Source organism: Mustela putorius, unplaced genomic scaffold, assembly GCF_011764305.1.
Source record: "Mustela putorius furo isolate JIRA1106 unplaced genomic scaffold, ASM1176430v1.1 tig00003890_pilon_pilon_pilon, whole genome shotgun sequence".
NCBI classification, from domain to species: domain Eukaryota; kingdom Metazoa; phylum Chordata; class Mammalia; order Carnivora; family Mustelidae; genus Mustela; species Mustela putorius.
This window is the reverse complement of record NW_025422039.1, coordinates 1,579,608-1,605,694: the sequence shown is the minus strand read 5'-3', so window position 1 is coordinate 1,605,694 and position 26,087 is coordinate 1,579,608. Positions and strand designations below refer to the sequence as shown.

General features: G+C 49.9%; 1 protein-coding gene and 1 long non-coding RNA gene across 4 annotated transcripts in view; one reads left to right on the top strand and one right to left on the bottom strand.

Moving 5' to 3' along the window:
* Window positions 1-14,076: 14,076 nt before the first annotated feature.
* Window positions 14,077-23,787, bottom strand: LOC123388171. 3 transcript variants are annotated; one of them, XR_006602733.1, is made up of 3 exons: window positions 23,609-23,725; window positions 15,059-15,230; window positions 14,077-14,182 (listed from the first exon to the last, which is right to left on the bottom strand). It is a non-coding gene; the product is annotated as an uncharacterized LOC123388171 (long non-coding RNA). The 3 variants fall into 3 exon arrangements; XR_006602731.1 differs by having other exon boundaries at window positions 14,083-14,182; window positions 15,024-15,230; XR_006602732.1 differs by lacking the exon at window positions 14,077-14,182 and adding an exon at window positions 23,751-23,787 and having other exon boundaries at window positions 14,803-15,230; window positions 23,609-23,650.
* A 784-nt stretch (window positions 23,788-24,571) lies between these two features.
* The window catches only part of LOC123388169, a 47,578-nt gene continuing 46,062 nt past the window's right edge, over window positions 24,572-26,087 (top strand). The window contains exon 1 of the mRNA XM_045067376.1: window positions 24,572-24,653. The gene's annotated coding sequence lies outside the window, so the exon portion shown is untranslated. The remainder of the gene's footprint in view (window positions 24,654-26,087) is intronic.

Below are 26,087 nucleotides of genomic sequence, written 5' to 3'. Positions count from 1 at the left end.
CTCCTGTCCTCATCCATCCAAACTCCCCGCCTACTTCCTGAGCAGCCTCACCAGTGTCCTCATGGTGCCTCTGTATCCTCCTAGCTCTCCACGATGACCTGATGGAAGAGCTACTACCCACTTTGAGGGCCGAGGAGGAAACTCTGACTCTCCCTCAGGTAAACTCATTGTTCCTCAAGATTTTGTTTATTTGAAAGACAGAAAGACAGAGAAGGGGAGAGAGAGACAGATAGACAGACAGAGTGCACGAGAGCGCAAGCAGGGGGAGTAGCAGAGGGAGAGGAAGAAGCGGGCTCCCCTTTCGAGCAGGGTGCCCAATGTGGGCCTCCATCCCAGGACCCTAGGATCAGGTCCTGAGCTGAAGGCAGAAGCTTCAATGTCTGAGCCGCTCAGTCACCTCGCAAAAGTCATTTTGTGCTTCTGAGGGACAGCCAGTGTTTGATTTCTCTTTCCATGAAAGTGTCTGAGCATGGACATGCCAGAGGGGAGAGACCATGTCCTTGGTGCTGAGAGCCTGCCGTGAGTTTATACCATTAACGGACAGCCGATTGAGACGGGCACCACCATTGCTTAGGCAGTGGATGGTCGTGAGCATTTTCCACCAGGTCATTCTGTCTATGGGAAATGGCTTTGGAATGAGTTGCTGACGAAAATGGATGGGGGAATTTTGACATAACATGCCGGAGCCAAGGACAAGGGGGTCATTTTCGGGAGGTCATTTCCTCCTCCTCTGGAAAATAGACTCAATGACCGCATCGCATCTAGCTTGCTTACGACACACACCAAGGGCACAGAGATGTGTGCACACGGTGTGCACAGGGTGCGGGGATCCTCACTGGGTTTCCCTTTCTCCAACTGCAGGAGGCGGCGACTGGATACACCCCATATGCTTATACCCCCATCACTCCCCTTAGGGGGACAGATCTAACTCAACAAGGTAGGGTTTTCTCTCCTCCTTTGGTCTGGAGAGCTTCCCCCTTCTGAGTTCCTCCCGGGAACAGAGGCTGGGGCGGACTGAACAAACGGAGTGTCCTGCAGAAACCCAGGACCCTGTGCTACAGTCCCTGCAAACCAGTAGGTCATTTCGGGCGGTGTGCTTGGTGCATTGGAGGGTTGGGGCTCACTTTCGCGTGGGTCGATGCGACGGGACCGGGCATGTCGGTGTGTGGACTGTGTGCGTTTCACCAGAAGACATCTCCCACTGAATGGACTTGAGGGCACGGGTCAAAGTTTCAAAGCCAAACCTCCTTCATCCCCGCTGCACACACCCCGCTAGGACACCACATTCCTCGCTGACCACAGCTCCACCTGGAGGGTTGCTCAGGATTCCCTTTCCTCAGACAGGGATGGGGAGAAAAGGGGCCCACATCTGTCCTAGCTCGGGACGTTTCTCAGACAGGGTCAAAACACAAAGGAATCAGAAGCTACTTTAGTCGACCCAAACATCACCACCAGCCTTACAAAAACGCTCCCATCTTGAATGCACATAGAGGGAAGGCTCACTGGAAAATGGCAATGGCCAGGAAAGCTTCATCATTAGCTTGGGGTCCAATCCGACTTCCTGACAATATGCTACATGGCCAGGTTAGAGAGTGCCCTTCTCTCGCCTGGCCTCCGCTCTCTCGTGAACTTGCCGGATCCTGACTGGGGGAGCTGGGTCCTGGGAAACTGGGTCCCGCGGACTCCAAGGACACACCCACAGGCCACAGGAAAGGAAAGACTGGGAAGAATCAGCACTTTGCGGATGGGGACTCTGTTGGAATGGTCAGATGTCAGTACGTAGAAATCCTGGGTCTTTGGTTTTCCTGACCCTGCATGACTCAGGGACAAATAGAAACCTCTAGGGTACTTGTGCTTGCATTGCATGCAACCCTGCCACACAGTGTTCTTCTGCAGAAATACAATCTCCTAGAAGAGGTGAGAGGTAGGTGGGAACAGCCAAGAAACGGTCTTGACCATGACCATGACACAGGCGCTGGTTGGAGGAACTTGCCTGTCAGTACGGAATGTGTCTCTTAGTGTTTACCCTTTCTGCTTGAAGAGGTCACCCTGATTCCACTCCCTGTAGCTCAAGTTCAGAGTCAATATTTCTCCCTCCGTTCCTGCTCCTTGCCCTGACCTCTCTCGATGCAACAGCAGCTTGCTCAGTCCATACGCACGCCATACACTCCCGGTCACGCCCACCCCAAGCGAAACTCCCTGAGCTCTTCCTGCCGAGCCCCACCAGTGGACTGACCATTCTGTGGATCTCTCCCTAGCTTGGCTGGATGGACAGGCGGGTGAGCGTTCAACAGGAAAGAATGAGGAAGACGCCCCGTTTTACACCAGAGTGGTACGCTGGCCTTTCTTTGGGGGAGACACAAAACTCTTCTGGCTTTTTAAATCAAGGTCACATAAAAAAAATATCAGCATGCACCATTGACAGGGTAGGGAGAAGTTTGAGAGAGAATCTGTTACCAAATGCGACCTAACCCCGAAGGCATTGCAGGGGGGCTGGGACAACCACAGCAGGATCACCTACCATCTGGAGGGCAGGGAGCTTTGGTACGGGTAGCAGCTATTCCTCCTTACCACCTATTTTGTCCAGTGGGACCTGGAACGTGGGACCTCTAGGAAGACGGGGCGCATCTGCAGAGGACTCATTTTGCTCTCGTCACACTTTGTGGCTCACGGGCCTCTAGCACACTTCCGCATCGGGCTTCCTCCCATCCCCCAGGGAACAAAAGAGCCATGCAAACAGGACAAAGCCTGATTTGATGTTCATACTCTTTTCTTTTCTGAAATCACAGGTGTCCCTGCTGGAAGAGGATGGCGGTAAGTATTCTGTACTCTAGAGTCACTCACTTGTTTGCAAAACCTGGAAAAGGGCAAAGGTCGGGGCTTCCTCACAGGCTCCACCACGAGAGAACCACCCTGATTCCAGATCCGGCGGGACTGAGAAGAAGGGTCGGAGTAACAGAAAGGGATTTTCTGGGGAAAGATCCGTGGCCTCATGGCCCTGTCCCCAGAAAACTACTGCGCTGCTCTTAGGTGGTGCAGGTTTGGGGGCAGGCAGTAGGTGTGCCTTGGAGATGGACTATTTCACAGCCAACCCAGGCCCTGTAGCTCCAACAGGAGCCAGAGTTTCTATTCACATCCCTGCTCCTCTCCAGGACCTTTCATCCTCCATCCAGGAAGGGCCCACTGCAGCTCAGTCCATACTGATGAGCTCCCCACTTCCACACACATGTCCACACGTGCACGCCAAGCAAAGCTCCCCGAGCGATTCCCGAAGAGTCCCATCGGGGTCCCGACACTCTCTGTGTGTATCCACCTAGATCCCCTCGATAGTCTGTTTGATGACCTTGACGTGGACAGCACAGAAGGAGAGGTCCCATTTTTCACCAAGGTGGTAAGTTAGCCTTTCTTCAGGTGAGGTACAGCATCCCTTGTTTCTCTGATACTCGCAATCAGATCCGAACACCTCAGCACGTACAATGTCCTTGGTGGGGAGATTCTTGAGGGAGCGACTCTTAGCCAGGGACACCCCATTTCAAAGACCCTGAAGGAAACAGCAGGTTCGGTTACAGTCCACAGGGTCCTTAGCTTTTTCACGGGTGCTACTGACACCGCCGTGCCACCTAATGGACCCAGGGCATGCGACCTCTAGGTGGATTCCATATCACTGCCCATGACCCTGCCCATCACCAAGAGACCAAAAGAGCTGTGCACAGGACGAGGCAGAACTTGATGTTCATCATGTTTTCTTTTTCTGAAATCACAGGTGGCCCTGCTGGAAAGGGAGCATGGTAAGTTGCTGTCCTCTAGAGTCACTCATTGCTTTTGAGCAACCTGCACAATGGGCAAGGTGGGGCCTCTTTGCAGGCTCCATCTTGAGAGCTACCCACAATCCAGATCCTGTTGCAACGAGACTAAGGGTCATGTTCCAGACTGAGACCCGAGGCCTCGTGACCCTGGCCCTGGAAGCTACCGTGCTTCTCTTAGGTGCTGTAGGATCGGGTGCTGGGCACAAGGTCTGTTTCCATGGGAATTCATGTGCTGTGATTCGCAGAGTTGGTGTGTGTGTCAGGTGGATGAATGCTGTGCTCTCGAACGTGTCTGGTCCCCTCAAAATGGCGATTAATGGTGTCCACGTTCTCAGGGATATTTCCCATCACTGTCACGTCATGAACGTCCATTCATGGGAAAACTCTTCAACACCAACAATTGAAAGAGGTGTTCTTTCCTTCCAAATACACATCAATTCCCCCAGAAAACAAATCCTGTCGCTAACTAGGAAGGGCTAGACTGGGCCCCAAAGACACAAGTGTGTCTTTCCCAATCCCTGTTACTGAGTCAGTGTCCATGGTGCTCTCCTGCCAAGCTAGGTCTCGGGCAAGGATGGTCACAGCACCACCCTCTTGACACTGCACTCACACACACACACATCTCTGCATCAGAGGCCCCACGATGCATCTATCCAACCTCATCGGAAACACTGAGTGCGGGGACACACTTCCTCCCTTCTTCAGGTGGCTTCCGGGGCAGCCGCGTACAACAGCCCGTTCAGGGATGACCCGCACAAAGGGGTAGTGGCCAGGGAACAGATGGGGCCAATTCACTCTGTGTTTCTCCATGGAGATATACCATTTCCCTGCAGATACTGTGTCTAAGAATGCAAGTGGCCTTCTCCCAGGGAAATCCCACACCCACCACTGGTCCTTGCTGGGGATCTTGGAGGTGGGTCCAAAAGGTGTCCTATCCAAGGGGGAATGAGGTGGTCTTCAGGGACTGAGCATCACTGGGGGCACCTGGGCCCCCTCCATGCAGGAACGAAGGGTGCTCTGTGCATCGCAACGTGGCCAAACAGAACCTCAAACCAACAACAGGGGTGACAGGACAATCATCACCCATTTCGCTGGCCATCTGTCCATGCAAGGGGGCCTTGTTAGATTCGGAAGGTTTGGGCCAAGAGTCAACTCAAGGGAGTTCAGTGCCTGGGAATGGAAACAGAGCCAAAGCAGGGTTTCAGGGTTCTTTGGCAGCCAACAAGACTTTGTCTCATGAGAAACATGTATTGGAACAGAATCTGATTTTCCAACATCTCTTTTTCTCACTCGCATGTGCGGAATCCACGGGAGTACCTTTCACTGCTCTCCGAGGACACTCAACGGGCTTTTCCAGGGTAGTTGCACCAGTCTGCATTCCATGAATTGCATACAAAGTCTCTAATTTTCTGCCTCCTTCCAACATGGGTCCTGGGTTTGAATTCCTGGTTTGGGTCCTCCCCACCCTAACTGACAATGCCACAGCTCAGCATCCTTTGGATTCGCATTGCCCTCACGATGCGTTACGTTGAGCATCTTTTCGTACAATGTCTGTCTGACTGGCCGAGTCATTCGTTCCCTTTGCAGCACAGACTATTCCAGTCTTTTTCTCGATTCTTTCATTTGGTGAAATCCCGGTCTTCTTTTGTTTGGTTGGTTTTCTTTGTTGTTCTTCCTTTTTGTCAGTGAACACACCTTTTCTGAAATAAGGATTGCCAAGGGTGTCTCCAATCTGTGGGCTGCCTTTTCACTCTGTTCGCTGTTTCAGACGAGGATGCTTTTCCTGGGCGGTCCTCTTGGGAAGCATCGTGATGCCAACATGAGCGCATTTCCGGGGGCATTTCTCTTCCGCTCCCAGGTGCCCCTGCCTATTTGTATGCCAGCACCCTCCTGTTGGCTCGGGGAAGTCATTCAAGGTATTGGAAGGTCAGCTTCTAGAGACCCACCACCGACTTCTTCATCTTCAGAAACGTCGTGGTTCGCTGTGTTCCTTTATGGTTCCCTTATCTATTCTAGCAGCTCCTCTGTCCTGAGAGCATCACATTGTATGCTTTAGATCAGTGCTGCACGGAATCCGCTCCCCATTTATTCTAGGAACTGGGGCTTCACCTTAATCTCTTCGGGTCCAAAGACCACCAGCAGCGCCTGGTGGGTGTGTGTGAGCCCGGGAACGTCTTCCCTTGATCAACATCCCTGTCAGGCCAGCCACTGATGCCCGAGCAATACGCGGGAGAGCAGGCCTCCTCTCTCGCTCCTGGTTGGTGTCTAGTGCTGAGTGATCCAGGAAAGAGTCTGTCTAGCATCCATCATACACAGTCATTTATTATCTCAGCGCAGTACACGGAAATCATCAAGGGAACGAAAATGTCCAGTTGCTCACTCCCACTAGCCACACGTCAAGAGTCCCATAACGACTGGAGTTTCTGATGGTTGCGCTGGGAGGGGACAGCGGTCATGGGCATGCAGAACTGACACTGAGGTGATTGCTGCAGCGTCCTGGTCTCATTAGAAGGCATGAAACTCCAATCCCTGTCTCCTCCAAGGGCTCCGGCTCCGCCAGCCCTGTGAACCTCTGAGAGCACTGCAGAAGGGTCAGGCAGATGCTGCACGGCCCAGAGACATCTCAACGCACCTGGGATGAAGGGGTGAGGCGGTTTCTCTCCTAACGGCATTGCTCCTCTTTCAGTTCTTGCAGATCTACTGATAGAGAGCATCGAGGACTACTCCTTCAGTGAGGACGAAGTCTCTTCAGGTAGGGAATGGCACCGAGGAGGGGAACACTGGGACAGGGCTCCCGGGAACATGGGGTTGCCCCTGCCGCTCTGGAGAAGGAAGAAGGTGGGTCAAAAACCACCAAGGAAAGCGATGCTCTGGCACAGGCATGATTTGCTCATATCACGGTCTCAGGATGAAAAGAACAGACGAGGTGTCCATGGGCTTTTAGGATAGGCTGGGTTTGTCATCACCACTCGACTCCTTGCGTGGCTCCTTGTAGGATCTTTCCCATCAAAGCTGCTCGTGCCTCCCTTGGCCACTGCCACACATCAAAGCTTGGTGGAGCAAAGCTCTTTGCTCATGGCCTCTCAGGAATGGTGCACAAGAGATTCTGCATCATTCTTGGCACGGGCCCAGACCTGGTCATGCTCAGGACTTGGCGGCCCCAACCGCACTCTCCTGGGCAAGAGACACTACGCAACACTCCGTTCTGGTCTGAGCCAGAAGGTGTAAGACAGGTCTAAATTCTCTCCCTCATAACCTCCACTACCAAACCATCCTGGTTCTCTCCAAGCTGCTGTACTTCAAGGGGACGCCCAGAGCTGCAGAAGGGAAAGCGTACTTCTCCTGGGTTCACTACACAGGTTCCCGTAAATCGGAGCTTCTGCCAGCCTTCACACCCCAGCCGAGTCTGACCTGGGGACGTGTTTCCAAAGGGTGGGACGCCCCCATGCAGCTGCCCTGGAGAACCCCTGTCGTGGGCCACGGTCCCCTGGGCCTGTGTGAAGGGGCTGCTGGACCTGCTTCACACACTTGCTGCCCCGGGTCCACTCTACCTCTCACTAGCTGGCGTCGAAGCATAGCACAGGGCCTCTTGGGAGCAGGGCCAGGGAGTCATGGTTCCTCTCACAAACCCCACCTCGCTGGCCCACAGCCCTGGCCATGCTCCCCACTCCCTAGGCATGCCCAAACGGCAAACATTCCTCAGGCCTGCCCAGGGCCCTACACACACCCCGACCCCGTCCATTCCTGGCAAGCCTCAGCAGGAGCACTGGCAGGAATCCTGTGTTTCAGTAACCACACCAATGGATGTTTTCCAGCCCTGAACAGCTGAGGGCGCCTGCACAATTTCCCATGCTCCTGTCTCCTGTCTCTATGACACTTAGGGAAACAGAGGGCGTTGCGTTCCCTGAAACACGTCCCTGGGAAGGTCATCCCAGTCCCTGGGCAGACATGGGCTGTGGGGACGTGGTGGGCCATCTCTCCCGGCACTTCCCCAGCAATCCCAGACCCATGACAGCTGCTCCCAGCACAGACGGATCGGGGGATTGATTCCAGGGGACCCAGGATATCTCCTCTCTTTCCTTGGTGGCCCCCTCCTGGATAACAATAGGACTGGTGAAGCTTGGCAGGGGGAAAGACATGGAGCATCTCTAGGGGAGGAGGTGGAGGAGGAGGAGGAGGATGAAGGAGAGCAGGGAAGGACAGGAAAAAGGACAGAGGAAAACAACGTCCCGCAGAGGCAGTCTTAGGGACAGTGACAGCCTCCAGGGGGGAAAGGATCACACAGCCAGGCTTCCGGGTCTTGGAGAGAATCGGAGGTGGGAAGAGCAGGTGGGCAACCAGAGACCCCCCTGTACCCTGTGGAGATCAAACGACCAAGGCCAGGGAGGACTCGGAGCTAGGGACGCACCCCACTGAGGGCAGAGCCCAGCATCCCCAGAGCAGCAGGCCGTGGGTCGTCACCTGCACTAACTCCCCTTTGTTCTCTCTCAGGGCCAACCCCAGAACCCTTGCTGCTCCCTAACCCGAAGAAGGATTCCACAGAAGATGATTCCGATGGAAGAAGCCACCCTGCGCCTGTAATTCACTTCCACCTCCATCTCTTGGGATTCCTCTTTCCTCTGTCCCTAAGTGCCTCCGCCCAGCTCTTCCCCTTTCCCTGCTTTGACGACGCCAACCCCGGAGGCCCTCGTCTCTGGGAGGCACTCGGGCTCTGAATGGGAACTGCTGCATGAAATCCCTGGGAAGCCCTCCTCACCCCTTTCCTACCATCACCCCTGACCCCTCACCGTGGACTCTGGGAAGCAGCCCCGGACAGCAGAGCAGGGAGGAGGGCTGGGAATCGGCAGGGCACGGCTCACCCGGCTGGAGGGGCTTCGGGAAGGGAGGCTGGGCCTGGGTGTCCCCACTTGGTTCTCTGATGCCAGGGAGTCTGTGCTCATGCCCACTTCTGCTCTTGCTCTTAGCTCTCAAGAAACTTTCCTTCAGTGGACTTGGCGCAAACGACAAGGGAAGCAGAGAGAAGAGGAGGACTCAGGAACGGGGTGAGTCGGGCAGGAAAAGGGGCCGGTGAACATGGACACACCTTTTCTCTCGTTGCCCCGTCCCTGTTGTGGGTACCTCAGCAAACAGCACAAAACCCGGGGTGCTGCCCTAGCCTCTGACCACAAAGAGGAGAGGAGAGGAAGATCCCAGTCCCTGCAGCACTAGGAAGTCCTGAGAACATCCCACGGGGAACCTCCACCTAATCCCTGCAACTCCCTGTGGTGGTTGGGCGCTGTCGACCAGGAGCTGCTGATCTTGGAGGGAGGGCCCTGGCTGCCTGGAGGGACTGGACCCCAGGCAGCCTAGGCACGGTGACCTTCTGGCAAAGGGCTCCACGCCGCCCATTGAGCCCCTCCCTCTGCACGACCCAAACATTGCCCTCCCACCCTGCAAAAGCCAGCAGACGGCTTGCTCCCGGACGACACTAGTCGCGAAGAGACAGTGGTGAGGTGAGGTGGCCTCATCTCCCACTTCAGGCACGTGAGAAATGAGCAAACAAGACAGGCCCCCGGGCTCACAGGAGCAGGACAGCTCACCCCTCCCAGCGCTGCATCCCTGTGGGTGGGGAGTCAGGCCCGTTCTCCAGCTGAGTCATGTCCGCCGGCCACTCCCATACGATCTAACCAACACCTCCAGTCCCCCGAGCCTCCAAGATGCCTCGTGGGAGGTAGTGGGTCCCCTCATGGCACACTTTGCTTTGTGAGTTTCATACTCTAGAGACTCACCTCCATCCCTCAGTCGGCAGGGGAGATTCACCAGGGAAAGGCCACCCTGCCTACTCCCACCTTGCCCAACACCTGCCCACAGCCCGTGGACTGTGCGAACTCACTTCCCATGGGGGTCGGGAGCACGTGGTCATTGCCACGCCACCTGCAACACTCATGTGGGCAAAGGCTCCCCCCACAAAGAAGGGCACGTCCAGGGCTCTCAGAGAGGCCGGGGAAGGGACAGCCCATCAGGAGGAGGAGGACCCCGCCGTCATGGAGGAGGACGCTCAGGGAAGGGGCCTGAGGGACCCTGGCAGTGTAGCCTTCATTCAGCTCCAGGGGGCCCACAGGAAATTCCCCTTTCTTCAGGTCATGCATGGGTCCTGCAGGGAAACCTCCACCTCAACACCTCAGAAGACACGTCCCGCAAAACCCCACAGGCCTCTGGTAAGGCCCAGGCCACACGCCATTCGCTATCTCACACCACTCCACCCGTTGTCTCCACAGCTGCACCACAGGACAGTGTGCCCACCACCCCAAGGCACCAGAGGCTCCTGGGGTGCTCCGACAAAGGAAGCCAGGCGGGCCCTGGGGCCTCACTTGTGGCTCCAATTTGGGCCCGGAGGAGGATTCGGCGTGAACACACAGGGAAACACGCCTGCAGGAATGGCTCTCTTACGCCTGACCTCCGTAGGCCAAAGAGAAGACTTCTGGGCAGCCCACCAGAGGACGGCACTGGAGCCCCGAGGACGAGACGAGAGGACCCTCTGAGTCGGCCGCCACACCCAGAGTTGGCTGCCCGGGCCCTGCCGATGATGGATACTTGGAACACGAGGCAACCACCTGGGCCCACAACAGTCCGTTGTGTGGGGAGACTGGGCCCACCTGGGACTGGGCGGGACAGCAGCCTTCCCTTTGTCTCCCCTGTCTGCTGCAGGGGCTGCTCCTCCTCCCGCTGTCCTCTGCAGTCCCCGACAACCCTGCAGAGCATGACACATGCAGGACGAAGCGGCACTGCCAGGGCCCCTTGATCACCCTGGGATCGACTCGAGGGGCAGCAGCCCTACCCCTGCTGGATTCCCCGAGGGTGCCGCACCGGAACCGCCCCCGTCGCTTCGACGCACAGGACCGTGACCAATGCTGGGCTCAACACTGGAAGCAGCCCCACAAAACGGGCCCCGCTCAGCCTGTGTGTTTGGCAGCAGCAAGAGGTTTAGGGAGGAGAGGCTTTCCCCTGCACTCAGCGACCTCTTCCTTTTACAACTCAGACAGCAGAGGCCTCCCCCAGCTGGGCCTCTGCCACCTGACCAGGAACGACCCACGCGGAGGGACAGCTCTACGCCCCTATTCAGCAGGAAGAAGCTACAGAAGATGAGACCGTCCTCCTTCAACAACCTTCACCACGCAAGGCTCCGCACTGGTCAGGGGCACACGAGGAGGGAGGGGAAGGCTAGCTGAGCGCCAAGCAGGACCTGGCACGCCACACCGCCCCCCAACCTGTCATACGGGGGACATCCCTCAGGCGCTCTGACTACCCTCAAGCTGAGGAAAGGAAAAAACAGATTCTCCACAGATGGAGATCAAAACCCGGCAAGACTGGAGTCTCCCTCGGTTTGTAAAAGTCCTCGTGATTCTATAGGAAGAGGCCTGCTTAACAAGAGCCTAGCGACCTACCAGAGGCCCGTATCTCCGTTTCCTGAAGCCCTGACATCTCCCTCCCCTCCATGACACTGAGGAAGGCTGAGGCCGAAGGAAATGTCCGTAGGACACAGTTTCTTTTCAAGCGTGCAGTCCCTGGGATGGACCTGTGAGAGGAGGAAGGTAACATTCCTCCAGGAAGCTCCGCACCATCTTTCAATTCATGCCTTCCTAGCAGGAAAAACCACCTTCCCTTCACAAGAGCAAAGCCAACTGTATCCTCGGTGTCCTCTGTCCTCCTGCCACGTTCTTGCAAAACCTCCCTTTTGCTTGACCTCCTCCAATGCCATCCCAGAAAGTCAGCCTCCTGTCACGACCCCAGCAAGCAGCCCTATCTACCCAAGGGTCGTATCCCTGTGCCTTAATAAAAAGCACCTCCTGCCAGCAGAGCCGTCTCAAGACTTCTTTCTTGACCATCGGCCTTGAATGCTAACCTCTTTCCTACATCAGTCCTGTCTCCTGTAGGGCTCCTGTGGAAACAACCCTGCAACACGGGCCCATTTCTGTCAACCCTTCCGACTCCATCCACCTCACCCACTACACATTCTGTGTCCTCCGAGGACTGGACCCTTCTGTGGTTCTTGCACTCAAACCCTCACATGGCCCCTCTCTCGGTCCTCGACGTGGTTGACGTTGCCCTTCTGAAACTCCCCAGTCTCCCATCCTCACTTTCTTTGTCTCGCAGGTTTATCTGGTCCATAGGCTCTCATCACCAACACGCTACAACGGGTTTCTGCTCCTGAGTAGAGGACTCCATTCCTTTCCTTTCTCATCAAGCTCAAATCTTAACTCTCAGATGTTTGTCTCACAACTTTAAAAATTCTTCTTTCCCCTAATGCCTCTCTACCAGTTTCTCTTCTTCCTTTTTCAAGCCATCCTCCCTCCCTCCCTCCCTCCCTCCCTCCCTTCCTTCCCTACATGATCTTTTCGTTCTTTGTATTCTTTCCTCCCTCCCCCTCTTTCCTTTTCTCCTTCTGTTCTGTTAGTCCCCACACAGCATTTCAGTACTTTTTCACCAAGTGTTCCGGGACTCACTCTTTGTGTACAAGATCCAGGAGCTCATGGCAATCCGTTCCCTATTATAAAGGATGAAGGGAGACCCACACGGGGGGGCATCTCAAAGGTCTGCTTCTCTGCAAGTCAACGGGAAGCTTCAGGGTCATGAACCCTGGCCTTCCACACTAGAGCTGGACACGGGCTACGCTAAGCATTCCCCACAATCCCCTGTCATCCAAGACCCTGAGCATACGGGCTGTCCCACCAGAGACCAGAAGAGTTTCATTTCTCGGCTGAAATGGGCCTCCAGTCAAACCGCCGCCCGAGTGTCTGGAAAAGTCACTGGCTTCAGCACGACTCACGGGTATATAGTCTTTGAAACGAAACACATCAAAAATTTAATCAGCAGTTGACGTGGTATGAGGCTACCATGTAGAAAGATCTATCTGAATTCCGGAAGGAACAAGGCACGTGACTACAAGTGGCTTGCAGGGGTAGACACAGCGACCGTTCCTGAAGGGAGGGGCTGGAACGCGTTCCTTGAGTCAGGGAAAGGGAAAAACTTGAGGGAGCGATCCTGCCACAGCCCCTCGTGCTCCGGCCATTAGCACAGGGTTCACACTGCACAGGAACCCGGGCAATGCTGGAGCACAGCACGGAGATGTCTCACGTGCCTCACCTCACTCCCGGTGTGCTGTGTCCTGGGAAGACAAGCCTTGTATTTGCTGACAATGTGGAAGAGCCTTCAGCCATGGGTCCCTGGTGCCAGGGACATCAGAGCTCGTTCATCCTGGATCGCAGCAGCACACCCATCTCCCCAGTGTGGGAGAGCCTTTAGTCGGGGCTCTAACCTCGGGAGACACGACAGAACTCACCCTTCCGAGGAACGGAGACGTGATACACATGGGGGGAACAACTCCACGGCAGTGCTCACCTCTGTACACAGTAAGACCACTGGAGACACACCTCAGCGATGGAAAGAAGGTGGGGGGACCCTTGTTTCAGAGAGCTCTGCTCTTCTTTATGTCCAGGAACTCACACGGGGTAGATGATGCCATGTGCTGGGATTGCTGCACAAGAGCTCACAGCAACATACATCTCTTCGAGGCCATGGGCACATTCCCACAGACAGAAACCAACTGAATTTCATCTTCAGGGAAAAGCATTTAGGCCAGCCACACCCTTAGCCAGCACCTGAGGATCCACAGCGGCGGCAACCCTGACAAATGCGGTCAACGTGGAAGAGCCGTTCGATACAGCTCTCACATTTGGAGACACCAGACAACTCAGAGCAGAGAAACCTGTGTCTGTCATCATTGGGGCCCCACCTGTACCCAGAGTGCCCACCTTGCTCACCGCCACAGAAATCACACAGTACAAACCCTTGTCTCCCGTCACTGAGGCAGAGCCTTCAGTCAGAAGTGGGCCCTTTCCCAACACCAGAGAACTCACACAGGGAGAGCCACTAGCCCGGTATCCTGGTGGGAGAAGCTTCAGGTGGGGCTCAGGCCTGAGGCTCGGGCTACCATCTCAGAGTGTGCTTCATCCCTCACATGGGAGCGAAGGTGCAGGCACCCCTGGGACCCCCTGCATCATCGCTGTGGCTGAATGTGAGGACATCCCATATGGGAATCCCATTCCTCACGGAGCCAACACAGGAAGGACCTGGCAGGATTCGCACACAAGAAAATCCTCCCGTTCTGATGAGCAAAGGAATGGGCTCAGCTATCCCTTCTTCCCTAGACAGCAATGACACCCTCACACCGAGGAATCAGAACCAAGACAACTTACCACTGCGATGCACGTGCACCAGCGAGTCGACAGCGGTCACACTCCTGGACGTGCTGCACTTCCATCTGCACTGAAGAGACAGAAGCCAGACGCTCTTGATGCTGCCCAGTAGGCCACGTCCCCTGAGCCTCAAAGCGCCACCTGTAAAAACAAGGAGAGCATTCAGTCGAGGTCTCAGGACCCGCACGTGGGGAGAGACAGAGTCACCCATGATGGAAGCAGGCCCCTCCGTCCCAGCAGGGAGTGCAGGTTCAAGGAGGCCAAAACCACAGGGCCCCGCCATCTGTCAAAGTCTTAGCATTGCTGCTGGAAGGCCTTCCCCTAAAGCATGCTTGGCCAATTGCCTGCCAGGAGTTCCATGAGGCTGAAAAGGACGTCTGGTCTTTCCTTGCTAAGACATGCCTCTCATGGGCCCTGGTACTCAACAAGGAAAAAAAAAAAAAAAAAAAAAACCCCAACAACGACTGACTACCTTCCCCTTCCACAACACCCTTCCACTTCAGGGTCGTGACTATGGCAGAGTTCACACTGTGCGCATTTTGCCCTGATAAACGCCAACCCTCCAATAAAGCACAGAGCAGAGTGTCAGGCTTGAGCACCCCAGCGACCTGGCTGGCTGCTGTGGCTCCCTGGGCCTCCCTCCCTCCCTCCCTCCCTGGCTCTAGTCCTTTCCAATAAGCATCTGCCTGGGCCCTGGGACTCTGGCTGTCCCCAGGTGCCCCGGGCCCTGGGTACAGGCCGTGTGAAAGCAGTTGAGGGGCTACAGACTCCAGCCGGCCGGCCCTGTGCTCCCCTCAACCCAACCACCGTGGTAACCAACGTGGGCCCAGGTGCCAGATCCAACTGCAGCCCCCGCCTTCCTGCTCAAACACAGGGTCGCTTCCGAAGCAAGGCACATCGGCCCCAAATAACCTGCCCCTTTGCCCCCACCCCACCGGCCTGAATATCCCCTGGGGACAGAAACCCCAGAAGACAACACAACCTCCATTCCAGTCAGCACATTTCACTCATCCTCACGTCTTGCACAGGCTGTCTGATGGGTCCAGAAAAATCCGCCTACGGTATGGCCCACGTGCTGCTGTGATGTTAGGAACCCTTCACCTCCCCAGAGTTTGAAAGGTCACCTGACCCATTTTGGAGGGCTGTCCCAGCGACCACGCCCACTTCTCCTGCCAGCCTGGGACTCTGCCTGCAGAAAAAGAACAAGAAAGAACAAGAGTTGGTGATAATGTGAAGAAATAGGAACCTTGTGTACTGATGGTGGGGATGAAAACTGGTGCAGCCATTATGGAAAACAATGTGGGGGTTCCTCAAAAATTTAAAAATAGAACTGTCATATGTTCCAGTAATTCCATTACTGGGTATTTACTCAAACAAAATGAAAACATTTGAAAAGATACGTTTATATTGCAGCACTATTTACAGTAGGCAAGATATGGAAGAGCCCGTCAATAGATGACTGGATAAAATGACGTGGTGTATATATAGATATATATATAGAGAGAGAGATAGAGATTATATAGATAGCTAACAGACTAGTACTTGGCCAGAGAAAAGAATGAAATCTTAACATTTGCAACAACACGGATAAATCTAGAGGGTATAATACTAAATGAAATAGGTCAAAGAAAGACAAATATCCTAGGATTTCAATCATATGTGAAATTTAAGAAACAAAACAAAGCATAAAAGAGACCCCAAAAAAGAGACTCACAAATATAGAGAACAAACTGGTGATTACCAGAGGGAAGGTGCGTGGAAAGAGGGCATGAGACAATGAGGGTGAGTCATTTAAAAGGAAAAACAAAACTCTATCTGAAGTCAATATTATTGTCTATGTACAAAATCTCAAGTATCTTATAAAAAAAATCTATTGGAAGTAATGAGGAAATACCAAAACATCATAGGATACAAGGTCAATGTAAAAAAGTCAACTATTTTCCTATATCTGAATAAAGAATTGAATTCCAAATTTTCAAATGAAAAAAAATACTCTTTACAATACACCCCTAAAAAGGGTACTCAAGTATAAAATCTAACACAATACATATACACAGGAAGACAAAACTGATGGAAGAAATCAAAGATCTAAATAAATGGAGAGAGAGTTCATATTCATCAGTAGCAAGACTCAATATGGCTAAGAGGTCAATTCTTTCCAACTTAATCAATAAATTCAATGAAATCCAAATAAAACCTCACAGTTATTTTGCAGATAATGACAAGAAGTATTCTGAAGTTTACACAGAAAGGCAAATATCTAGAAGAGCCAACACACTGGACACCTGGGTGGCTCAGGTCATGATCCCAGAGTCCTGGGATCAAGTCCCGAGTCAAGCTCCTTGCTCAGAGGGGAGCCTGCTTCTCCCTCTGCCCTCTCTGCCTGTGACATCCCCTGTTTGTTCTCTCTCTCTGACAAATAAATAACATCTTTAAAGAAAGTTTAAAAAAAAATAGAATAGCCAACACAATGTGGAAGAAAAATGAGAATTCACCTCACCTGGTCTTGAGACTTACTATAAAGCTACTAGCCACCAAGACAGTGTGTTAGTGCTGAGGGAGACACACAGATCAACAGAACAGATTACAAGGACCAGGAATAGATCTACCAAAATAAAGTCAAACATTTTTTGACAAAGGCACAAAAGGAATAAAAGGAGAAAAGATAGTCTTTCAATAAATGGTGCTCGAACAACCGAACACTCATGCAAAAGAAATGAAACTAGACACAGACCTTACACAAGTATTAACTAAAAATGAATCAGAGATATAAATATAAAAATACAGGAGAAAAATCTCTAGGACACTGGTTTGGGGGATGGGTTTTTAGATTCAACAGCAAAAGCATATTCCACAGGGAAAAGCATGTGTTGGATATTTTTTTTTTAAAGATTTTATTTATTTTATTTGACAGACAGAGATTACAAGCAGGCAGAGAGAGAGAGGAAGGGAAGCAGGCTCCCCGCTGAGCAGAGAGCCCTATGCGGGGCTTGATCCCAGGACCCTGGGTTCATGACCTGAGCTGAAGGCAGAGGCTTTAACCCACCGAGCCACCCAGGCGCCCCCATGTGTTGGATATTATTAAAAATAAAGTCTTCTGCTCTGTGAAAGACATTTTTAAGAAAATGAAAGGATAAGGCACAGACAGGGAGAAAATATTTGGAACACAGGTATCTAATAAAGGCTTTGTGTCCAACATCACAAAAGAGCTCTTAATGATTCAATAATAAGAAAAAAAGAAATGACCAAATGACAAATATGTAAAAGATTTGAACAAACTCTTCACCAAAGATATAAGGATAGCAAATAAATACACAAACAGATAGATGCTCCACATCACCTCAGTGGGAATATGCAGACAACATGACACAGGTATTGGAATGGTTACATCAAAAATAATGACAGTGCCAATTTCAGGTCCAGAATCAGAACAACAAGATTCTCATTCATAGTTGGTAGGAACAAAAACTGATACAGCAACTTTGTAGAAATAGTTTGGCAATTTCTTGCGAAGCTAAACATACATACATACATACATACATACATACATAACAAACACAGCAATTTCACATCCTATGTTTTTGAAAACTTGTGTTTTAAAACCTACATGTGAATATTTCTAGCACCTTAATTCAAATGGTCCCAAACTGGGAGAATCAAGCATCCATGGGTTAACCACTCTCAAATCATGTATGCAACTCTGAAATCATGTATGTGTATTCTAGAATTGAACTATCAAATAAATGAAATCCTGATGTTAGCTGGATTCTCACTGTTAGTGCAGGAGATTACAGACAAGCAAGGGGAGAAGGTTAGAAGGTTAGAATGTTCTATCTGGTAATGCTTACAAGAGGAGACAACAGTGTGAATACTTAGCTTACTATACATACAGATGGTTACATATTAAAATATTTATAGACACCTGTATATACATGAGTGAGTATACACATATTCCCTGTTCAGTTAGCTGAGAGGGTCTTGGAGCAATGATTTAACATTCACAACAGACACACCTAGTCCCCCAATCTTGGTTTCTCATACTATGCTCCAATGAAAAGAACCAGAACTACTTAGGGGGAAAAAATGGCTAATTCCAGGGCAGGAAAGACATAAGATGCACCTGGAAAATCTACTGCCACAGAGTAAGGTAGAAATATTCAAACAATAACCGGGTATGTCAATAGACACAGGAAGCGACAGAAGGTGCTTTTTAAAAAATTTATTTACTTGTTTTTGAGAAAGTAGAAAAGGAGAGAAAGCATAAGCAGCAGGGAGGAGCACAGGGAGAGAGAGAGAATTTCTATTTATTTATTTATTTATTTATTTATTTGACAGAGATCACAAGTAGGAAGAGAGGCAGGCAGAGAGAGAGGGGGAAGCAGGCTCCCTGCTGAGCTGAGAGGCCGATGTGGGGCTCGATCCCACGACCCCGGGACCACGACCTGAGCTGAAGGCAGAGGTTTTCACCCACTGAGCCACCCAGGCACTCTGAGAGAGAGAATTTCAAGCAGGCCCCACACTCAGCAGAGAGCCCAACCTGGGGATGGATCGCAAGACCCTGAGATCATGACCTGAGCCGAAATCAAGAGTCAGACACTCAACCAACTCAGCCACCCAGGTGCCACTAGAAGATGCTTTTACTAACAAACCTGGAACAACTTGAGCAACAACAGGAACAAGGTATCATTGTACTAGAACCAAAATATAAATAACTAGCCACGAATTCGTGCTGATATAAATGGATTAGTAAATAGGAGAGAACAGAAAAATCTCCTATGCAGAATTCCTGATAATTTATGTACATAATCATGTAGCTACTCCAACAGGAAGGAGGTATAGTGTAAGTGGTATAGTGTAATTGCCCACTTCCTTCCAAGGAGTACAGTATGAGGACAGAGAAAACAAAGTAATAAGTCATGTCCAGACCACTAACCCTTGATATGATAAGACCAAAGGACATTTTATCTCTGTGGTCTCCCTCCAAGAAACCCATAACCTCAGTCTAATCATGAAACAACAGCAGACAATTCCCAGTTGAGGGACATTCTACAAAACACCTAACTGTACTCCTCAAAACTGCCCAGGTTATCAAAAACCAGGGAAGTCTGAGAAATTGTCACAGCCAAGGGGAGCCTAAAGAAATGACTAAGTGAAAGGTGGCATTCTGAAACAGAATACCTGCATGGGGGAGAAAACACCAGGGTCAACTATCAAAAGACAAATCACATCCCATAAAATAAGAGTTTGCAACCCATAAAATGGACAAGCACTAGTATCCCTAATCTATAAAGAGCTAGACACTGAAGAAGAAGAAAAACAAAAAAAGCCACAACCTAAGAGCAAAATGGGCAAAAGATATGAACAGAGGGTTCACAGAAACGTAAATACACCTTTCAGATACATGAAAAAATACTTCACCTCACTCATAGTTAAGAAGCTTGCAGAGATAAACTTCATAAAATACCACGTTTCTCTTTCCACTGCCAAAATTCCAGAAGTTGAACCACATGTTCTATGGGTGAAGCTGTGGACAAACAAGCACGGATGTGGTGTCGATGGGAGTGACACAAAATGATACCACAATCCTGAATGATCGAGTTATCAATTCTATGCACCCGTTGACCTGGCAGCACACTTCTAGGAATTAGATAGAAAAAACCTATACGTACAAGGTCATTCACTAGAACATGGTTTGTAATAGCAAAAGGTTTGAAATAGTACATAACTAATAATAACCAGTTAACTAACTATGGAACGTCCATGCTTGAATTACTGTCAGCTATAACAAAGAAACAATCCATGTTCTGCTTAGATACAGATGTCTGGGACAGGCTTTTCAGAAGTGACAAAAAAGCAAAGAAAGAAACAGAAAATCATGTATAGACTCCTTACTCAAAGTGTGGCTCCCTGAGCAGCAGAGTCCGCTTCACCTGGGAGCTTTTTAGAAATGCAAAACCCAGGGTCCCCACCAGATCCACTAAATCAGCATCTGCATTTTAACAGGATGCCAGCAGTGTACAGCTGCATCTAAGTTCAGAAAGCCCTAAAAATGATGGATTCCCTTCTAAATAAAAGTAGGGGGCATACAAGAGTATCTTTTACCTGAAAAAAGCAGCACTGGTAGGACAAACAAGACAGACAGATATCTACAGCAGGATGACCATAACTCCAGTTTGTCTGGGACTGTCCCGATATAGCCAGTTGTCCCATTATAACTTTATGAACCTCTTTCATTCTCAGTGGAAGTGTCTCAGTTGAGATGAAAAATGTCACCCTTCCTAGAGGGAACATCACTTAACCTTTTTAACCATGTTATTACTAATTCAGAAGTATTTTATTAAAAAGAGAGAGAGAGAGAGAGTGAAGACCAGTCAGGAAAAAACACAGACTGAAGAAAAGCAGTGAGCCAAGGATGGTTGATCAACAAACCCAAGGAGAGGCAACGTCTGGGGCAAAAGGGAAAGACAACTTTGTGAGGAACAGTAAGGGGATGTATCAGAGTTAAGAAAGGAAAGCTAGCAGGCAGGTGTCAGAGACAATAGAGACTGAGGGTTATGCTGCAGGATGGTCCAGTAAGACTAAAGCCAAAAACTGGATTTGACTACAATTTGGTAGCCTTTTCCAGAGCTGACTCAGCTGAATGTCGAAGAAGCAAAAATGCATTCATGAAGTTGAAATATGAATGAGAAATGCAGAAACCAAAGCTGGAACAGGCGGCTATTCAAGCTAGAGATGTGAACAAGTGGACACAAACACTTAGGGAGAGTCATCTGGAGGACGTGTGGTCCCTCCATTCCACCAGATCTTCAAAGTCCTATTTCTGGATCAAGCAGGACCATGAGAGAGCTGTCCACTCAGGCCTCATTGTTCGGTCCCCTGAAAAGCAGCCATACACTTCTAGCACAATGCTGTGTCTACCAGATATGATTATAGGCAATTTTAGTGTTATTAGGAAAATCAAAGTTTTTTACAACTTGCACAACTCTGTGAAATTAAGAGTCCTGCTTCTCATTCTACCAACTGTTCTTTGAATTTGCTTGATATACTTGATACACTTCCCTTCAAGTAATTCTTGCCTATTTCTATCTTTTAGGTTTTATTTTTAAGATTTTATTTATTCATTTGACAGAGAGAGATCACAAGTAGGCAGAGAGAGCAGGTACAGAGAGAGAGGGAAGCAGGCTCCCTGCTGAGCAGAGAGCTCGATGTGGAGCTCGATCCCAGGACCCTGCGATCATGACCTGAGCCAAAGGCAGGGGCATTAACCCACTGAGCCACCCAGGAGCCCCCTCTATTTTTTTGTTTCAAAAATATGAATCCTTTCAAATTTTAGAAAACTCATTTTAAAACAAAGTGGAATCAGGTAACGTGATGTGATGCCCCCAGCTTTATTTTTGTTTTTCAACATTTCCTTAGCGATTCGGGGTCTCTTCTGATTCCATACAAATTTTAGGATTAGTTGCTCCAGCTCTTTGAAGAATATCAGTGGAATTTTGATCGGAATGGCATTAAAAGTATATATTGCTCTAGGCAGTATAGACATTTTAACAATGTTTATTCTTCCGATACAAGAGCATGGAATCGTCTTCCATCTTTTTGTGTCTTCTTCAATTTCTTTCATGAGTGTTCTGTAGTTCCTCGAGTACAGATCCTTTACCTCTTTGGTTAGGTTTATTCCCAGGTATCTTATGGTTCTTGGTGCTATAGTAAATGGAATCGATTCTCTAATTTCCATTTCTGTATTTTCATTGTTAGTGTATAAGAAAGCCACTGATTTCTGCACATTGACTTTGTATCCTGCCACGTTGCTGAATTGCTCTATGAGTTCTAGTAATTTGGGGGGTGGAGTCTTTTGGGTTTTCCATATAACGAATCATGTCATCTGCGAAGAGAGAGAGTTTGATTTCTTCATTACCAATTTGGATACCTTTTATTTCTCTTTGTTGTCTGATTGCTGTTGCTAGGACTTCTAATACTATGTTGAACAAGAGTGGTTAAAGTGGGCATCCTTGTCTTGTTCCTGATCTCAACGGGAAGGCTGCATGGTACTGGCATAAAAAAACAGACACATAGACTGTGGAACAGAGTAGAGAGCCCAGCTATGGACCCTCAACTCTATGGTCAATTAATCTTCGACAAAACAGGAAAAAATATACAGTGGAAAAAAGACAGTCTCTTCAATAAATGGTGCTGGGAAAACTGGACAGCTATATGTAGAAGAATGAAATGCAACCATTCTCTTACACTGTACACAAAGATAAACTCAAAATGGATAAAAGACCTCAACGTGAAACAGGAATCCATCAGAATCCTAGAGGAGAACATAGGCAGTAATCTCTTCGGTATCAGCCACAGCAACTTCTTTCAAGATATGTCTCCAAAGGCAAAGGAAACTAAAGTGAAAATAAACTTTTGGGACTTCATCAAAATCAAAAGCTTCTGCACAGCAAAGAAAACAGTCAAAAAAACAAAGAGGCAACCCATGGAATGGGAGAAGATATTTGCAAATGACAGTACAGACAAAAGGTTGATATCCAGGATCTATAATGAACTCCTCAAACTCAACACACACGAAACAGGCAAACATATCAAAAAAGGGGAAGAAGATATGAACAGACACTTCTCCAATCAAGACATACAAATGGCTATCAGACACATGAAAAAATGTTCATCATCATTAGCCCTCAGGGAGATCCAAATTAAAACCCCATTGAGATATCACCTTACACAAGTTAGAATGGCCAAAATTAACAAAACAGGAAACAACATGTGTTGGAGAGGATGTGGAGAAAGGGGAACGAACCCTCTTCCACTGTTGGTGGGAATGCAAGTTGGTGCAGCCTCTTTGGAGAACAGTGTGGAGATTCCTCATGAAATTAAAAATAGAACTTCCCTATGACCCTGCAATTGCACTCCTGGGTATTTACCCCAAAGATACAGATGTTGTGAAAAGAAGGGCCATCTGTACCCCAATGTTTATAGCAGCAATGGCCACGGTCGCCAAACTGTGGAAAGAACCAAGATGCCCTTCAACGGATGAATGGATAAGGAAGAAAGATGTGGTCCATATACACTATGGAGTATTATGCCTCCATCAAAAAGGATGAATACCCAACTTTTGTAGCAACATGGACGGGACTGGAAGAGATTATGCTGAGTGAAAAAAGTCAAGCAGAGAGAGTCAACTATCATATGGTTTCACTTATTTGTGGAGCATAACAAATAACATGGAGGACATAGGGAGATGGAGAGGAGATGGAAGTTGAGGGAAATTGGAAGAAGGGAGATGGATCATGAGAGACTATGGACTCTGAAAAACAATCTGAGGGGTTGGAAGTGGCTGGGGGGTGGGAGGTTGGGGTACCAGGTGGTGGGTATTATAGAGGGCACAGATTGTATGGAGCACTGGGTGTGGTGAAAAAATAATGAATACTGTTTTTCTGAAAATAAATAAATTGAAAATTTTTTTTTAAATAAATAAAAAATAAAACCCTGTCACAGACCCCCCCTCCAAATAAATAAATAAATAAATAAAACAAAGTGGAAATAAACAAACAAAAAGCTCACCTGGGATGTGTTCCTTTTCTGCTCTGAGTCGAGGAGGGAGAGCTGAGGAAGAAGGAAGGAAGAAGGAAGTTAGAAGAGACTTGGCCTGCCTTGCAGTTCCTGGATTTACCTGCCTACACAGCGCCACATACAATATACTTACATGTCCATGTGTGGCTCCGATAGATGTTGAGCTTAGACATGATACTCTTCACTGAGTGAATGTAAACAATTGTTCCTTCTGGATTTATTATCAATTTAGGTTCTGTGACACAGAAAAATTAAAAACATGAGAAGATGAGTTTAACATTTACCAGTAACCTAAAGGAGGAAACACTATGGCTTTTTCAGAACTGATGTGGGAAAAATTAAAAATTAAAAATCTCAAGCCACATTGTTATTCTGTTTTCCTGTGAACACTATTAATCCCCTGAGGTCAGAAAATCCAAGAAACTCTGGAAAAAAGAGATGGGGGTGTCGAAGCCAAGATAAAAAAATAAATGTTTAATGTTGGTTTCTTACAACAACTTTCAAAAGGTCATTAAATAAGAAACTATCTTTGACTTAATTAAACTATCTATGACTTAACCCACTGAGCCACCCAAGAACTCCTGGAGAGACTTTGTGAAACAATCTCGTATAAACAGAGGAGTTTTCCAGAGTAGCAGATAGTGAAATGAACATTTCAGTCTCCTAGGTGCCCTCAGGAGTCTCCTTTTCTGAATGTCCAAAAATGCAGGTAGTTAACATACAGTGCAGTATTGCGTTCTGCAGTACAACTCGGGGACTCATCACTTCTCTCCACCACTCAGTGCTGACCACAACAAGTGCCTTTCTCAATGCCTATCATCTAACGACTCCTCTCCAACCCACTTCCCTCCATGACCCCACAGTGTGCAGGGATGCCTTCACCCTCAGAGTTCTGTCATGAGCCATCGCCAAGGTGACCTGATGACACGCATCCATCCTTCCGTTTCAACTGTCACTCTGTGAGCCGAGGCCGTGGCGGTTTGGTGAGCGGCTGTAGAGATCCCCACGATGGGGAATCTTAACTGCTGTTGTACGGGTATGTGCCTATCGATTTTCTCAATTCTCTTCTCTCGAGCTGGTTGCCTCCCTTTCACAGAGACAGGCTTCTTCCCTTTGGCTTATCCGCTCCACCCACTGATTCCTCCACCCGGTTCGATGCCTGCGCTTGTTCGTTTGTCTGGGTGATTTCGCTAGGATTTCGTGGGGAAGCTGCCATCCTTAAAGTACTTCTACGTTCAGAAAACCGTACTCTTTCTGAATACCCATTTCGGACACAGTCCTAAAGGGACAACACACAGGTCACACGCCACACTGCTGTCCCCGGATCAGGAGAACCTTGGTGCGACCCAGGCACCACATATGAGGGGGAGGAATTGCCGGTCACCTCTTCCCGATGGACACGACAAAATCGGAGAGGAAGGGTCAGCGGTCGAAATGCAGCTGTTTTTAGAAGGAGAGACACTGGAAGATAGCGGGGTGGTCTCATGGGTTGATGTGCAGGGTTTCACGGGCCATCTGCTTGATGCTGGGGAGTGCACGGGAACGGGCTGTGCCACCGGGTGGGTGGACAGAACACACGGCAGTTGCACAGTGGACTGTCTGCTGCTCTCAAAGGTACTGCTGGGCTGGGTTCTCCAGGCCCGGCCTAGGGAGGGAGACAGGAGACTGTCCGCTAAACCCTACAGTCTCCAGAGGGGATCAAGAGATCTGAGAGTAGACAGGGGATGCTGGCGAAGAATGAGAGAGCAGGGGGAGGGACTCACGCCAGCCAGGGTAGCCTCACTTCCATCCAGGCTCCTCAGAGCAGTCCGCATGGCAAGAGCGGGCCCCTCAGCATCATCCGTCTCCTTCCTGAAACCAACCACCCCACATGGCCAGCCCACATGGCCACCTCCATGTTCGTTCGTACCATCGACTGCTCCTCGGGACTGGCGAGCTCAAGGCAAGCGTGTTCTTGGTGGGGTCAAAGTGTAACCTTTGGGAGCGGAAGGCAAGCGAGTTCTCGACGGGGTCCTATGTGACTGTTGGGAGTCTGAATCACCTTGGGAGCCAAGCAGAACCCCAGGAGCCGTGGGCTGCAACTGGCCTTCAGGACAGCCTTGGCGACTGGGCTGACCTTGCAGAGAGGTGAGGGAACGTGGCCCATGCTACCCGTTCCTGGTCCTTCACTAGGGCCCCACTGGGCAGAAACCGCCACATAGTTGATGTCAGGGCCCCAAACACAGATGTGAATGAGGACTGAGGCTGGTCTCGTGGCCCTCGCTCTCCCCTACAGAAACACTGGCACAGAGGAATTTCAGATTGTGAGGGCAGCTCTTGGTTCAGGCCTTCAGGACCTTTCCTCAGGGGCCGTGGGTTGGTGTCAGGGGCTGGGGGATCTCCGGCCACAGGGAAACAACAACATTCCTGTCCCAGATCAATCCTTCATCAGGGCCCTCCACTGTCCACCCACTGTGGCTTCAACCACAGC